Here is a 17,315-nt window from a genome sequence, read left to right on the forward strand (position 1 = left end):
TGAGGAGTAGTTGATAATAGTACTCACTGATGGTGTCTGTAGCGAATTCTTCCAAGTAGAAGAGGAGATAGATGCAGGCAGCGAGTCAGGGAACATGGGTCCTCGAGGAGCAAGTACTGGTTACCTGATAGCGACCTGAAAGAAACAATGAGGCTCCCGAGGAGTGGGTACCCAGTTAGCAGAAAGAGTCCAATAGGAGTTGGAATATAAGAACAGGCAGAGTAGCTGGGTACGGAGAGAGAATCCCTTCCGTAAGATCCGAAGATCACTCTTGCTAACTCAACGGCTAGCAATAAACAGTAGGCTTAAATATCCAGGCAGCGTGACGTCATCACAGGGGGACGCCCCTGAGGAACATGCCAATGAGGAAATAAGAATGAGGACCGCGCGGTGCGCGCACCCTAAGGTACCTGAAGAGCATGACGGGAGGTAACGCCCAAGCTGGTCCAGGGACTCCGGAGAGACGGCAGATGGACGCCGCGGCAGCCAAGCGCCCATGAGGAGCAGAAGGAATCGCAAGAAAGGAAAGGTAGGTGGAGTGAAGCAGTCGGGCAGTGACGGTCGCAACAGTACCCCCCCTTGAAAGGGCGGTCTCCTCTGCGGGTACCAGGTTTTGGTTTCCAAGGATACGAGAGATGAAACTGATGGAGCATCTCTTTTTGTCAAGGATATTAGCAAGAGGCTCTCAAGAATTTTCTTCAGGGCCAAAACATTCCCATGAAAGAAGGTATTCCCAAGTCTTGCCTCGTCTTTGGATATCAAGGATAGTTTCAACCTTATATTCTAGGTCATCTTCTGCATTGATGGGAGATGGTTTCTGAGACTTGGAAGAGAACTCACTGAGAATGAGTGGTTTTAAAAGTGAAACATGGAAAGCGTTGTGGATGTTTAATCGAGGTGGTATCTTCAGACTAAGTGATGAGGCCAAGAAGTCGGAGGATTGGAAATGGTCCAACGTAGTGAGGAGCAAATTGAGTGGAGGGTAACTTCAGTCTAAGGTGCTTAGTGGATAGCCAGACTTTGTCACCAGGTTGAAAGACAGGCGCTTTGTAATGATGAGCTTCATAAAACCTTTTGGCTCGATCACTCGCTTTGAGTAGCATTTCTTTCGTCTGAGCCCATAATTGATGGATATCATCAACAGTGGATTGAGCTGCTGGGGATGTCACTGAGAGCTTCAGTGGAAGTGGCGGTGGTGGTGAACGTCCATATATCACTTCAAAAGGTGTTGATGCAGTGGATGATGCTGGATGAGAATTAATGGCGAATTCAGCCCATGGTAACAGATCGGCCCAGTTATTCTGACGGCAACTCACATAGGCCCGAATGAACTGTTTCAGGTTCCTATTCATCCGTTCTGATTGGCCATTTGATTGAGGATGATAGGCAGATGTATAATCTAGAGAGATGTCAAAAAGCTTGCACAAAGCCTTCCAGAATTTTGCCATGAACTGTGATCCTCGATCCGAGACTATGTGCTTCGGTAGGCCGTGAGTGCGAAAGATGTGGGTTATGAAGAGCTTCGCAAGCTCCAAGGCTGAAGGTAAGCCAGGCAGCGCCACGAAATGGGCCATCTTGCTGAAGTGGTCGACTGTGACCCAAATGATATTCATACCTCCAGAGAGGGGAAGATCAACTACAAAGTCAATAGTGTTATGTGTCCAGGGCTGTTCCGGAGCTGGAAGCGGTTGCAGCAATCCCCACGGTTGGCCAGAAGTAGGTTTGTGTTTGGACAGTTGGTACAAGATGCTACGTAGGAGAGTGTATCCTCCTTGATAGCTGGCCACCAATAATACTTATGGAGCTTCAGCAGGGTATGGTGTTGACCAGGATGGCCAGCCAGCTTGGAATCGTGCGCCCAAAAGAGCACTTTCTTCCTGAGGTGTTTAGGCACAATGGTCTTATCAGTGGACCCAGTATGAGTAGCCGCCAAGATGACGTTCTTCGGGTCAATAATATGCTGAGGTTCTTCTGGAATATCCTCCAAGAGAAAAGAGCATGACAAGGCATCAGCTCTGGTATTCTTGTCTCCGGGGAGATATTTGAGCACGAAGTCAAAACGGTTAAAAAATAAGGACCATCTGGCTTGTCTATGGTTAAGACGTTGCGCATGGTGGAGATACTCTAGATTTTATGGTCCGTAAACACGGTAATATGATGTTGAGCACCTTCGAGCCAAGGCTGACATTCCTCGAATGCTAACTTAATAGCCAGGAACTCTTTATCTCCGATCCCATAGTTCTTCTCTGCCGGAGAGGAACATCACGAGAAGAAGGAGCAGGGACATAAGGATTTGGAGTCTCCGGTTTGGCTTAATACAGCTCCCACACCGACATCAGAAGCATCGACCTCCACGATGAATGGCTTGTTGGGGTCTGGATGACGCAGGCATGGTTCAGTGGAAAAGGCAGTCTTTAAATCTTCTAACGCGGTTAAGGCCTCCGCAGACCATTTAGAAGCGTTGGCCCCTTTCCGGGTCATTGCAGTTAAGGGCACAGTTAAAGAAGAGTAGTTCTTTATGAAGCTTCTATAGTAATTAGTGAACCCCAAAAATCATCTCAGAGCCTTCAGGCTGGAAGGTTGGGACCAATTTTTAATTCTCTAGTTTTTGGGGATCCATCTGGAAGCCATCGTTAGAAACAATGTAGCCAAGAAAAGGCACAGAGTCCTTATGGAATTCGCACTTGGATAGCTTGGTGTAGAGCCAATGTTCTCGTAGTCTTCGTAGTACTTGTTGACGTCCTCTAGATGAGTAGACAAGCCCTCAGAAAATATCAGGTTATCATCCAGATATACTACGACACTCTTGTACAACAGGCCCAGCAAGATGTCATTCATTATGTTCTGGAACACAGCGGGTGCATTGCACAGGCCAAAGGGCATTACTAAGTACTCGAAATGACCTTCACGAGTGTTGAAGGCTGTTTTCCATTCGTCGCCACTGTGAATGCGAACTAAGTTATAGGCCCCCTTCAGGTCAAGTTTCGAGAATATCTTGGCAGCTTGAAGCCGGTCGAACAGCTCTGAGATTAAAGGCAGGGGATATCGATCTTTGATCGTGATCTTGTTCAGACCTCGATAGTCGATACAAGGACGTAAGGTACCATCCTTCTTCCCCACAAAGAAGAAGCCTGCGCCAGCTGGAGACTTTGATGGTCTAATGAATCATTTCTGTAAATTCTCCTCGATGTACTAGGACATAGCCTTATTCTCTATTGCAGAGAGTGGATAGACATGTCCTTTAGGAGGTTCAGTGTTCGGTTTCAGCCTTATGGCACAATCGTAAGATCTGTGTGGAGGGAGGACGTCAGCAGCTTCTTTGGAGAATACATCAGCGAATGATGCGTATTGAGGCAGCAGTCCTGGCATCACTGGAGTTGTAGGCATGCAGAGGACAGGAGAAACCTCCTTAAGGCACTTGCCATGACAACCTGGGCCCCAGCGGAAAGTTTCAAGGAGGCCCAGTTGAGACTGATGCGATTGCAACCAGGCTAACCCCAGAACGATAGGGTGCATGGCCTTCTCTAACACAAAGAAGGAAATTGACTCAGTATGGAGGGCTCCGGTGCAGAAGGTTACCGATTCGTTGTGACGGGTCATGTCATCCAGCAAGGGCTCTCCATGGATAGATGATAAGAGCAGTGGAATCTTCAGAGTAATGAGGGGAATCCTCAAATGTTCCACTAGGCATCGAAAGTATAAAGTTGCCTCCTACCCCTGAATCCACCAGGGCAAGAGCTTGAATTTTAGACGGTCCGCAGATCAGGGAGACTGGGAGAGAGAGGCGGAGGAGAGGGCATAGTAAGGCCTAAGAAACAGTTCTCCCGCAGGACTTACGCCCGTCTGTTTCCCGGACAAATTGGGCATGTTGGGACATCGTGACCAGCTTGTCCACAGTACATACACAGGCCATGCCTCTTCCGGTCTTATCTCTTGTGAAGTCAAGTGACTGCAACCAAGTTGCATCGGTTCATCTCCACTGGCGGCAGGTATTGCTGGGATCATCTGGAGTGCAGGTTTAGCACGAACCTTCTTCTGAACCGGTCCTTTACTAGGCTTGAGTTCTTTCACCTTATCACGAAGCCGGTGGTCAATTCTAGTAGCCAAAGCCACATGTTCATCCAGCGAGTCAGGTGTCTCACGAGCGGCCAGCTCGTCTTTCAAGCGAGTTTCCAATCCTCTAAAGAAGAGGGTTTTCAGACATTTAGAATCCCAGCATAACTCGGTAGCAAGAGTCTTGAACTCTTGCAAAATCAGCCAGTGGTCGGTTGCCTTGCTTCAGGTCCACCAGAGCAGAACCAGCAACAGTCACTCGAGCAGGATCATCAAAAACAGATTTAAACAACTCCAGAAATCCATCAGTATCCTGCAGAATTGGATCCTTACGTTCCCACAGTGTTGAGGCCCAAGATAAGGCCCTTCCATCAAGAATATAAGTAGTTTTGATGTAGGCTGTGGGGAAGTGAGAAGGCTGTAATGCAAAATGCAGCAGCACTGATTTAGGAAACCTCTAGTTCTTTGAATCTCTCCAGAAAAACGAACTGGAGCAGCCAGAGGTACCAGGTCTTTATAGTTACTTCAGGTAACACCTTCATTACTGGAAGCAGCGCTTTGATTCTTCTGTGCGTGCAGCTGATGAAAAGCAGAAGTGAGTTTCTCCAATGCATCCTGTTGTTCAGCAGTGCGCAGGGCCAGGCCGGGAATGGCCTGGAAGGCATTGAGCTGTGCCTGATCCATGGAGTTAGCAATCTGTTATAGTTAGTGAGGTTTGGGTGGACCCTTGGACACTGTGGCAGCTGACCATGTCCACGGGGGGGAAGTCCCGTGAGGGGCCACAGGTCAGGCTCAGCTCTGTACACACAAACACAGATCTTTATTTAGACAGTTTGAGAAACCACCAGAGGTGGCAGTAGTGAGTAGATGTTGTAGTCCGGCTGGGCTAGTATTCCCCAGGGCGCTGGAACAGCGGTTTTCTCCGGTAGCAGTGCTGTAGTGGAGAGAACTGAGAAAGTGAGTACAATAGAATATTCACAGAGTTCCAAATATGGAGAAGCCCCCGAGATAGGGAGAGCTGGCCCTCGAGGAGCGAGTACCAGATCCCTGGAGGTAGAGAGACTTGTTGGCAAAGTACTCACACAGCAGTTCCACGTAGGAGATGGCACTGGCGCTGGAACGGAGGCAGGCCCTCGAGGAGTGTATACCTGGTTCCAGGGAGACAGCTCTGAGGAGCAGTTGATAATAGTACTCACTGATGGTGTCTGTAGCGAATTCTTCCAAGTAGAAGAAGAGATAGATGCAGGCAGCAAGTCAGGGAACATGGGCCCTCGAGGAGCGAGTACTGGTTACCTGATAGCAGAAAGAGTCCTATAGGAATTGGAAGGCAGAGTAGCTGGGTATGGAGAGCGAACCCCATCCGTAAGATCACCCTTGCTAACTCACCGGCTAGCAATAAACAGTAGGCGTAAATATCTGGGAAGCATGACGTCATCACAGGGGGATGCCCCTGAGGAATGCGCGAATGTGGAAATAAGAATGACGGCCACGTGGCGCACACACCCTAAGGTACCTGAAGAGCATGGCGGGAGGTAAATCAGCGAAGCGTGGAGCTTCATATCATAGAGTTTGTTGCAGTAAGGAATAAGGGCCCACCATTGCGCCGAGAGTAAGGCCGAATAATCTTGAAAAGCTAGTATTTTTTTTATTTTCATAGTTTAGGGTCTTACCCGAGTAGAGAGCTTGTAGAATTTCGGCTTTGTGGGCATAGTTGTGAATAGTTGGGTGGGTAAGAGTATGGGGCAGGGGTGTGGCCTGCTTGTTACAGCGGTTGCTACCCCTAATTGAGCTGGATGTTCACTTGGATGCAGATACGGCGCTGCTCTCTACATTGGTGGTGTGGTGGAGGGGAATTAGCGCCGGAGGGTACTGGAAGCCAATAGTAACAGGTGGGAGAGAGAAAAAGGGGGAAAAAAATGGATAAAGTGCGTAACTTGCTGGGGCAGACTGGATGGGCCGTTTGGTCTTCTTCTGCCGTCATTTCTATGTTTCTATGTAATCTTAGCTATTACCACACGTGGGTTCTCTCCGTCCTGTCGCCTTGGCCCGAGCCTGTGTGCCCGCTCCACGTGGAGGGGGCCATGCTTATCAGCCAAAGTAAGTTCATGGTCAGCCAGCCCTCGAGAAAGGCCGGCAGCTGGGCATCGGACAAAGATTCGGGGAGTCCCACAAAGCAGTAGTTCGAGTGCCAGGAGCAATTTTCTAAATCTTCCAAACGTGCCTCTTGCTTAAGTAACGTGGTCTTCAATGTCTCCAAGTCTGCGCAGTTCGGAGGCTGTCTTCGGTATTGGAGGTCCGCTGCTCGATTTCTCCAATCCGGCGCTCAAAACTTGCCAGGTCTGCTGTAAGCTCTGTAAGTTTGCTTGAAATTTTGTTGAGCTCCGGTGCCAGGGCTTCTGCCACCGCAGTTTTTAATTCAGTGAGCGTCGCCACCGGCGCGGGGTCAGAGGGGCAGCTGCTATCTTCATCTGCAGGCAGGTCAGTCAACCAGAGCTGTTTTCGTTCCTTATCCTTTTTTGCAGCCCGGGATGCCATAGCACCAAAAATAACCGCAGAGTATACCAAGCTAGATGTGCAGGTGGTATTTGAGACCCTAGGTGCAGTTTTGGCTAACGAGGATGGGGCTGGATAAAAGGTTCAGTCCCGAGAAGGGTTTGTGTGTCTGTATCCTTCAGTGCATCACATGATGTCCCGGAACATGTTTTTTAAGTGAGCAAGAATGCGATCACCCAGCAATTTTTAAAATACAGGGCCAAAGCCATCGGGTCCCGAAACTTTGAGCAAGCCTATCACGGAAGTCTATCACAGAAGTGGATCTCTGCTTCTGTGATAGGCTTCTTTACAATATCCCGTACTTGCTCTCCCAAACGAGGCAATCACAGGCCCTGAAAGAATTTGCTTTGGGCCAGAGCATCCACAGGCCCCGCAATGTACAAAGATTTATAGTAACTTTTGAATACTTTCAAGATAGAGGAAGTGGCCAGCAAGTCCTGTGAGTCATAATGCAGGCATGTTATAAGGCCTTTGGAACATGAGCTGGACTTAACCAGATGAGCCAGTAATTTCCCGGACTTATTTCCCCATTGATACAACATGTACTTAAGAAATAGCATATTCTACAGCGCTTTATGTTCAGGTAGGGCATTCAGTTCCACCCGAGCAATGGCCAGCTGATCCTTAGAAGATTGCCCTAGATCTCTAATATGCTGTCGGTGTTCCTTAGAAGATTGCCTTAGATCTGTCGGTGTTTACTGAAGAGGATGTTGGGGAGGTACCCGTAATGGAGAAGGTTTCATGGGTAATGATTCAGATGGACTGAATCAAATCACGGTGAACCTAGAAGATGTGGTAGGCCTGATTGACAAACTGAAGAGTAGTAAATCACCCTGACCGGATGGTATACACCCCAGAGTTCTGAAGGAACTAAAAAATGAAATTTCAGACCTATTAGTAAAAATTTGTAACTTATCATTAAAATCATCCATTGTACCTGAAGACTGGAGGATAGCAAATGTAACCCCAATATTTAAAAAGGGCTCCAGGGGCGATCCGGGAAACTACAGACCGGTTAGCCTGACTTCAGTGCCAGGAAAAATAGTGGAAAGTGTTCTAAACATCAAAATCACAGAACATATAGAAAGACATGGTTTAATGGAACAAAGTCAGCATGGCTTTACCCAGGGCAAGTCTTGCCTCACAAATATGCTTCACTTTTTTGAAGGAGTTAATAAACATGTGGATAAAGGTGAACCGGTAGATATAGTATACTTGGATTTTCAGAAGGCGTTTGACAAAGTTCCTCATGAGAGGCTTCTAGGAAAAGTAAAAAGTCATGGGATAGGTGGCGATGTCCTTTCCTGGATTGCAAAATTTCCTGGATTGCAAACTGGCTAAAAGACAGGAAACAGAGAGTAGGATTAAATGGACAATTTTCTCAGTGGAAGGGAGTGGACAGTGGAGTGCCTCTGGGATCTGTATTGGGACCCTTACTTTTCAATATATTTATAAATGATCTGGAAAGAAATACGACGAGTGAGATAATCAAATTTGCAGATGACACAAAATTGTTCAGAGTAGTTAAATCACATGTAGATTGTGATAAATTGCAGGAAGACCTTGTGAGACTGGAAAATTGGGCATCCAAATGGCAGATGAAATTTAATGTGGATAAGTGCAAGGTGATGCATATAGGAAAAAATAACCCATGCTATAATTACACAATGTTGGGTTCCATATTAGGTGCTACCACCCAAGAAAGAGATCTAGGTGTCATAGTGGCTAACACATTGAAGTCGTCGGTTCAGTGTGCTGCGGCAGTCAAAAAAGCAAACAGAATGTTGGGAATTATTAGAAAGGGAATGGTGAATAAAACGGAAATCTCATAATGCCTCTGTATCGCTCCATGGTGAGACCGCACCTTGAATACTGTGTACAATTCTGGTCGCCGCATCTCAAAAAAGATATAATTGCGATGGAGAAGGTACAGAGAAGGGCTACCAAAATGATAAGGGGAATGGAACAACTCCCCTATGAGGAAAGACTAAAGAGGTTAGGACTTTTCAGCTTGGAGAAGAGACGACTGAGGGGGGATATGCTAGAGGTGTTTAAAGTCATGAGAGGTCTAGAACAGGTAGATGTGAATTGGTTATTTACTCTTTCGGATAGTAGAAAGACTAGGGGCACTCCATGAAGTTAGCATGTGGCACATTTAAAACTAATCGGAGAAAGTTCTTTTTTACTCAATGCACAATTAAACTCTGGAATTTGTTGCCAGAGGATGTGGTTAGTGCAGTTAGTATAGCTGTGTTTAAAAAAGGATTGGATAAGTTCTTGGAGGAGAAGTCCATTACCTGCTATTAAGTTCACTTAGGGGTAGATTTAAAAGAAGCGCGATCAGCCTACTTTTGCTTGCGCATCAGACTCAAGCAAAAGTACGCTGGATTTTAGTAGATACGCGCGGAGCCGCGCGTATCCCACTAAAATCCTGGATCGGCGCGCGCAAGGCTATCGATTTTGTATAGCCTGCGCGCGCCGAGCCGCGCTGCCTCCCCCCGTTCCCTCCAAGGCCGCTCCGAAATCGGAGCGGCCTCGGAGGGAACTTTCCTTTGCCCTCCCCTCACCTTACCCTCCCTTCCCCTACCTAACCCACCCACCCGGCCCTGTCTACACCCCCCCCTTACCTTTGTCGGGGGATTTACGCCTCCCGGAGGGAGACGTAAATCCCCGCGCGCCAGCGGGCCTGCTGCGCGCCGGGCCGCGACCTGGGGGCGGGTACGGAGGGCGCGGCCACGCCCCCGGGCCGTAGCCACGCCCCGTACCCGCCCCCAAACGCTGCCGACACGCCCCCGCCACGCCGCGCGCTCCGGCCCCGCCCCCCGACACGCCCCCCTCCGAGAACCCCGGGACGTACGCGAGTCCCGGGGCTCTGCGCGCGCCGGGAGGCCTATGTAAAATAGGCTTCCCGGCGCGCAGGGCCCTGCTCGCGTAAATCCACCCGGTTTTGGGCGGATTTACGCGAGCAGGGCTCTGAAAATCCGCCCCTTAGAGAATAGCCACTGCCATTAGCAATGGTAACATGGAATAGACTTAGTTTTTGGGTACTTGCCAGGTTCTTTTGGCCTGGATTGGCCACTGTTGGAAACAGGATGCTGGGCTTGATGGACCCTTGATTTGACCCAGTATGGCATTTTCTTATGTTCTTATGTTCTTATTATCTTTTTAGAGAGATCCAATATTTTTTCGTTCCTGGCCCTCTTCACATGTGCCTGATAAGTAATGATGCATGACAGCCTTGGCCAAAAAATTACAGGGTCTGTTTCAGGCCTCAAATTGAAGTCTACATATTCCTGTTTGGAAAGAAAGCAGCAAAGGGTTTATCACTGTACAAATGCGAAGGAAAAGACCAACGAAACTGACCTGGGCATCCAGCATTAACACAAGGGTTGTGACTATCATAGCATGATCAGAAAATGACACATCAAAGATATCGCTTGTCATGAGTTTATTAAAAAAAAAAAAAGGATTCAGAAATATGAATGTAATCAAGCCACGAGTACACATTGTGCACATGCAAAAAAAAGTATACTCGTGATCTGCTAGGTGCAAACACTTGCTAGGAATCCAATAACTGCAGCTCTTGAGATACAAAGGCCATCCCCAGTCAGCTTGTTGGTTTTTGAGAATTTTGGGTGGCTTACAGTATATTAAAGGATTATTAACCACATTGAAATCTCCCCCCACAGTAACAGCATACCCCTCCCACATGGAAACTTTGGCCACCAGCATAGAGAAAAAACTATGAGAGTAAACATTTAAAAGCATCACTTTTTGCCCTTGGAGATTTCCGACCACCATGATGAAAGGCCATCAGGATCAGAAAGCACTTTTTCCTTCGTAAAAGCGACCCTTTTTATTAATCAAGAAAGCCACCCCCGTTTGTGTAAGCTAAAAGAAGAGAAGAAGCATTAGCACACCCACCTTTGCTGCAGCTTAAAGTGCTCATGCTCATCCAGGTGAGGTTTCTGAAGAAAAGCAACCTGCACCCCACTTCTGTGCAAGTCAGTGACAAGTTTTAGTCCGTTTAACAGGGAAGTGTAAACTATCAGCATTTAGCTTAGATATAACTATGTTAGACATAGAACCAGCACAAATAACAATACATGAAGAGAGAACCCCCCCAGCCCAGGTTCTTCCTTAATCTAATGCAATTTCAAAAATCCAAGAATCCTCTTGTCTTCTTGGTCAACACACACACAGAACCAGCCAACATCCTGCACAGACTCAGTCATCCATTCATACCTTCCCCACAGAAAGGAACCCCCTCCCCATTTCATCTTTTCACAAAATATGAAAACTCTCTACCCCCCAATAGAGTAGATCTCCCCAGAAGCTGCGAAGAGGTGTTTCTTCTCTCCTCACCTGCAGGAAGACATCCGCTGCTATTTCAGGGGCTCCCAGGGCCTGCAGGAGATATCTAGGCCTGTGCGACATGTAGAAAAAGGCAAAGGTCTTCGTGGCCCAGTAGCAGGCAGATATTAAAAACAACCAGGGACCCCAAACAAGAACAAAACAGAAGGATCACCCGGTGGAAAAAGCTAACATCCAAAACAAGGATGTAATAAAGAACTAGTTTGGTCTGACAGCACTGTGCCGCTCTAAATTCACTACTCCGCAGAGGCAGACCAATCACAATGATGAAAAACTGTCCTGCATTACAGAGACTGGGAGAAAAGCAGCAACCACCAGGGGCCACCAAAGCGAAGACGAAAGATGTATCCTCTAAGATAGCGCTTCTCAACTGGTGTGTCACGACACACCAGTGTGTCGCCAAGCACCGGCAAGTGTGTCGCATGCTTCTGGTCTCTCCCGCTCTCTTCCTTCCCTGCTGCCATTGCCACCGGGCTATCAGCACGTTCAAGCCCAATGGGAATGGCAGCGTTGTTAGAGGGAGCTGTGGTACCCGCAGCTGGCCTTTTCTTCTTCCCGCGCCTGCCCCGGAACAGGAGGTGATACGTAGGGCAGTGAGCGGGAAGGAGAAAACGCCGTGCTGCGTGGAAAAATGGTGGCGGCGGCAGTAGCAATATCGGCCCCTGAGCGGTAGCGTGGCCCGGAGCAATCGAAGCAGCCGGCAATCAGCAAAGGAGACAGCAGTATAAGCCTTCCGCGGCCGATGGGATTCTTCTTTCTTGGCTTGCAGGGGCTGGAGGAGGCTGCTGCAGCTACCATTTGTGCTCGGGGGGGGGGGGGGGAGAGGGGGAGGAGGAAGTGAGTGAGAGAGAGAGAAGACAGCCAGCCTGTAAGTGAGAGAATGTGTGTGTGTGATTGTGATTGAGAGCATGTATTTGATTGAGAGCATGTGTGTAAGTGTGTGAGAGAGAGCATGTGTGTGATAGAGAAAATGGTCGAGAGGTGATGTGTATATATGTGAGAGACAATAAAAGTGACTGGTCAGGGAGATGACTGGAGTGTGTGTGAGAGAGTGAGAGATTGGTCAGGGAAGTGTGTGTGTGTGTGAGAGGGAGTGAGAGAAAAAGCATGGAAGTGAGAAATCTGGGTATGTGAGAAAGTATGGAAGTAAGAAGTCTGGTGTTGTGTGTGTGTGTGTGTGTGTGAGAGAGAGAGAGAAAAAGCATGGAAGTGAGAAATCTGGGAATGAGAAGCTGTGCATGTGGAGAGAGCGATCATGGGAATGAGAGAGAGACTGGGGCGTGTGTGTGGTAAGAGAGAGAATTGATTATGGGAATGAGAAGCCTGTGCATGTGGAGAGAGTGAGCATGGGAGTGGAGAAACCTGGGTGTGTGTGAGACACAGTATGGGAGTGAGAAAGCCGTTATATGTAAGATAGAACACGGGAGTGGGAAGCCTGTGTGTGTGTGTGTGTATGGCATGAGAGAAACTGTTCAGGAAGGTGACTGGTATGTGTGTCAAAGACTGGTTGGGAGATGATCGGTGTGTGAGAGACAGAAATTGGTCATGGGGTGTGACTGGTATGATGTGGTGTGAGAGACAGAGAGACTGGTCATGGGCCTTAAGGAAGAGGACCATGAGTATAGAGCTTAGCCACTACTGCTGCTTCTGGTATATGCTATGGCCTGCATGGAAGAGGACAGGAGTAGGAGAGCTGCTGGAGGGATAGATAAAGTTATCTTTCTTGATTGACTGCATTTTAATTATTTAATATTATGTGATGTGTCTGCTTTTTGAAAATATTTTATTGGTGTTTGGAGAATTTTTAATAGTTTTTATGAGTTTTTAATTGTTGGATTGGTTATTCTGTTCATAGCTGCTTTGAAACATTTATTCTGCTTATTAGTATAGTTTTACAGTTATTTCTGTGTGGGGATCTGTAGCTGCTTGCTAGTTCTGTGTTCCTAATAGGAGGGTGTAATTGGTGTTTAGGGCCTGATTTAATATTGTAGTGTTGCCTTTTCATAGATAGGGTTGTTACTGGTTGAGTGCATTTCCATAATACAGGTGTAACTGTGTGCGGATTAGTTTATGTACATAACTGCAGATCCTGGGAGTATGTTAGGTGGTTCTGTGTGTGTTACTGAGGTGAGATATTTTACTAGCATGTAAGTGTTTGTATCAGTCTTATTTGTTATGTTTTCTCAGAGGACGTACATTGGTGGTAAACTGCTGTCTTTTCATAAGTAGGGCTATTGAGCCTGGTAGTAGAAGGAGTTTGAGTTACTGTTACTGAGATAACACCAGAACCAGAATATCTTTTTTGTAGGGTGAGTTGTATGGGGAATGTCGTAATTCTGCTTTACATCCATTATTGTGGGGTAGGGGTGGGGGGGTTTCCCGTGGATGCAAACTGAACTTTTACATTTAGCCCTGTGATGATCATGGGTCAGTGTGCATGCATGTGAGAGAACCATCTGTCAGGTGTGTCCCGACAGAAAAAAGGTTGAGAACCACTGCTCTAAGGCACTTTCAAAAAGGTCTTGGCAGCTTATCTAGAAACACTTTAGCCTCTTGAGATGTAGTAAGCACGTGGGGCCCATCATCATGGAAAACTTCAGATGAGCAGGGAGTTTGTAGTGAGAATTTTATGCCTCTATGAAAGAACTTGGTACAATAAGTAGAAAACTCTTCTGAGGCCCCCTGCACTTTGTTCGAGAATCCAGAAAGATCAGTAGCTTAGCTTATTACGATAAGCCTGCAATATTTTACTTTATCAGTATAAGAACATAAGAACATGCCATACTGGATCAGACCAAGGGTCCATCAAGCCCAGCATTCTGTTTCCAACAGTGGCCAATCCAGGCCATAAGAACCTGGCAAATACCCAAAAACTAAGTCTATTCCATGTTACCGTTGCTAGTAATAGCAGTGGCTGTTTTCGAAGTCAACTTAATTAATAGCAGGTACTTTGCTATTACTTGCCCCAGCTTCTTTTGATCCAGACCTCCAGGGCCCAGCCTATGTACATGTTTCACCAAAAACCGGCCAATCAGTGGTACCTACATTCAGGTGCTCTGGGAGCCATTTCTCACAGAGGAACAGCAGCTCTTTGCCTTGAACTGATTCAGGGACTCCCATTATATGTAGGTTAATGTGCCTGCTGTGATTTTCCAGGTTGGTCAAGCTTTTCCTCGAGGGCCCATTGTTTTCTCTCAGCTCACCGCAACCTCTGATTCAAACGTGGCCATGTGATCCGTGTGGTCTGACAAAGTGTTATGCAGGCCCTGCCGAGAGGCACTATATGTTTCCATCCACTCACGCAGCTCATCTATGGAGGACTGAATACGCTGAAGTTGGTCAGCAAGGGCAGCGGAGACGGTCCGAGTAAGCTCGCAAATCGCCACTTCCGACAGGCCCTAGGATGCAAGGCCTTTGGGCACTATCTTGCCTTCCCTGCCACCTGCCTTCTCTGCTCTGATTAGCCATCTATCTGCCAATCACAGTGCTCTGCTCCCCAATGATTCCATTGCCAATCCCACCACTTATTTTATGGAAATTGCCTGGTTTAAAGCTGCAGATTTAGCAAGATCCAGCAGGGCTCCTAGGGAACGAGAGCGAGAAGCGTGGTCTCAGATCAGCGTCATTGCCACGCCCCCCCCCCCCCCCCCTTCTGTATCTTTTTAAAGTCTCTCAGGCCCCAAAGCAGACATAATTGTCAAAATGCTGCCAGCGAGAGGCGCATGGAGTTGTTATTGGCAGGGAACTTGTATATCATTTCAAGTCGTTTTGGGCTGTCTTAAGCCAAAATCTTGGTTAAATGCTCCCTAGCCGCTAGTAATATAGATCTCGAAGAGGGTTTTAGAACTCTTTTGCATTTAGTTTGGACTTTTACTGCATTACAAATTGGATGAAGGCTTAAGCACTTGCTTGCATTTCTTTGAGACTGTCTTTTTAAATTGCAACAAAAATAAAGCTCTACAAAAAATTAAAAAAGTTATATAACTTGAGTTAAGATATAGCCTAATAGGTGGCATATGTCTTTCCAGTCAGATACCGGACAAACTATATAGCAAGAAAGACATTTGCATCCTTTGAGGCGGATTTCCAGAGCCCTGCTCGCCTAAATCCGCCCGGATTTAGGTGAGCAGGGCCAGTGCGCCTATGTTCAATAGGCCTACCGGCGCGCGCAGGACCCCGGGGACTCGCGTAAGTCCCGGGTTTGGTGAGGGGGGTGTGTCGGGGGGCAGGCCCGGTAGGCACAAGCGTTTTTGGGGGCGTGTCGGCAGCGTTTTGGGGGGCGGGCCCGGGGGCATGGTTATGGCCTGGGGCGGTCCGGGGGCGTGGCCGCGCCCTCTGTACCCGCCCCCAGGTCGTGTCCCCGGTGCGCTAGCGGCCCGCTGGCGCGCGGGGATTTACGTCTCCCTCCGGAGGCGTAAATCTCCCCGACAAAGGTAAGGGGGGGTTTAGACAGGGCCGGGAGGGGGGGTTAGGTAGGGGAAGGGAGGGGAAGGGAGGGGAGGGCAAAAGAAAGTTCCCTCCGAGGCCGCGCCGATTTCGGAGCGGCCTCGGAGGGAATAGGGGTAGGCTGCGCAGCTCGGCGCGCGCCGGCTATACGGAATCGATAGCCTTGCGTGCGCCGATCCAGGATTTTAGCGGATACGCGCGGATACGCACGTATCTACTAAAATCCCACGTACTTTTGCTTGCGCCTGATGCGCCAGCAAAAGTACGCCAATTCGCGCGGTTTGAAAATCTACCCCTCTTTGTTGGTTTTGTGTTTATATAGTATTACTAGGGTGTCTTTAGAGTAGAGCATTTGGTGTTTTTTTGCATAATTTATTGGGGCAATGCACTTCTCTGTTTGATCCTCTGCTTATTTCTTGTCCTCCTGGTATTTCACCTGTGTGTCTTCTGTTTTGCTTTTACTTTTTCTTACTGAGCCATATTAGCGGCTCTCTATTCTCTTCGTCTTGCTAACATGCCAGAGGACAATACTATGTTGCTATTTTTTTTTTTTTTTCAAAATCATTTTTATTAGGAACGCGTGTCTACAGCTACATCAGCCTCTATAGAGGCAATTTATGCCAACCAGAAACAAGAGTATAAGAGAAACATGGCTCAACAGAAACTGATGTACAGTTAACAATGCAAGTGCTGCAGCCGCGCACACGCCCCTTCTTTTCTCAGTGTATATCACTCCCCCCACTCAAGTCACATGACACCCACCACAAGCATACTCACACTTCCACCCATACATCCTCCCTCTAACTCCCTTCCCCCCCTCCCCCCCCCCCAGGGGATGGTGTTTAAGAACAGCAATGGAATCAAGCGTGTATATTAACAATAAATCTGAAAGAGCAAATATGGCACAGTCCCAGCAAACTTGTGAACCTTAAGGCATTGGGGTAATCACGGTCACGTCCACGTAGTATGATATCCAGTGTTTAAGAGTTGGGTTTGTATATCCAGAGGTAGTAAGGCAAAACAGGCAGTCCAATGAGCCGTAGAAGTAGCATCCAAAGTGCGGCCCGTTGAAATAGTATCTAGTCGTGTCAGCTGCATAGTTGACACAAGTTTAGAGTACCAAGCTCTCAACGGTGGTTGTGTCGTGGAGTCAATCCACAAAGCCAATATCATCTGGCAGGCTAACAGGATAGCGGTGCGGCCAAAACGTCCAGCAGCAGCAGTGTGCATAACATTGCCGCGCAACCCAGACAGCAACAGTCTCCCTGACCTCAGAATATGGGAAGCAGTGCAGCAAGCCACATGTGACAAGACGCCATCCCAGAATGTTCGAAGGGTCGGGCACTGAAACAGCCGGTGAGCCAAAGTGCCAGGCACAGCACCGCATTTAACGCATTGGGGTGAGGGTAAACGGCCCATACGGTAACGTCGAACGTCATCACAGACAATATGATGTAGGATCCGGAATTGCAGTTCCCGCAGGGTAAGGTCGGGCACAGTGGCGGTCATAGTTTTAAAAACGTAAGAATGTCCGCAGAAGAAATAGACCGCCCCCAGGCTTCCGTCCAATACTCCGCCAGGGCGTTCAGATGGTGAGGTTGTCTGTTTTTTTGTCCCAATATGCACCATCCCCTTATGGAGTTATGTAGAAAGCAGTGTCAAAGAAGCGTTGGGCAAAGCTAGACTCCTTACGAAATTCATCCGCTGTCCACTTGAACGACTGAAGATAATGGCGAGCTGGAGGTATGCAAAGAAGTGTTTGGATGGTAGCGCATAATCTCGAGCCAAAGTTGCAAAGTCCTGCACCACTGGAGTATCCGGGAGATAGAGATGAAAAATAAACGGCAATCCCTTTTGAAGCCATCCTTGAAAAATCGCGCAGCAATCCA

This window comes from Rhinatrema bivittatum, chromosome 15, assembly GCF_901001135.1.
Source record: "Rhinatrema bivittatum chromosome 15, aRhiBiv1.1, whole genome shotgun sequence".
NCBI lineage: Eukaryota > Metazoa > Chordata > Amphibia > Gymnophiona > Rhinatrematidae > Rhinatrema > Rhinatrema bivittatum.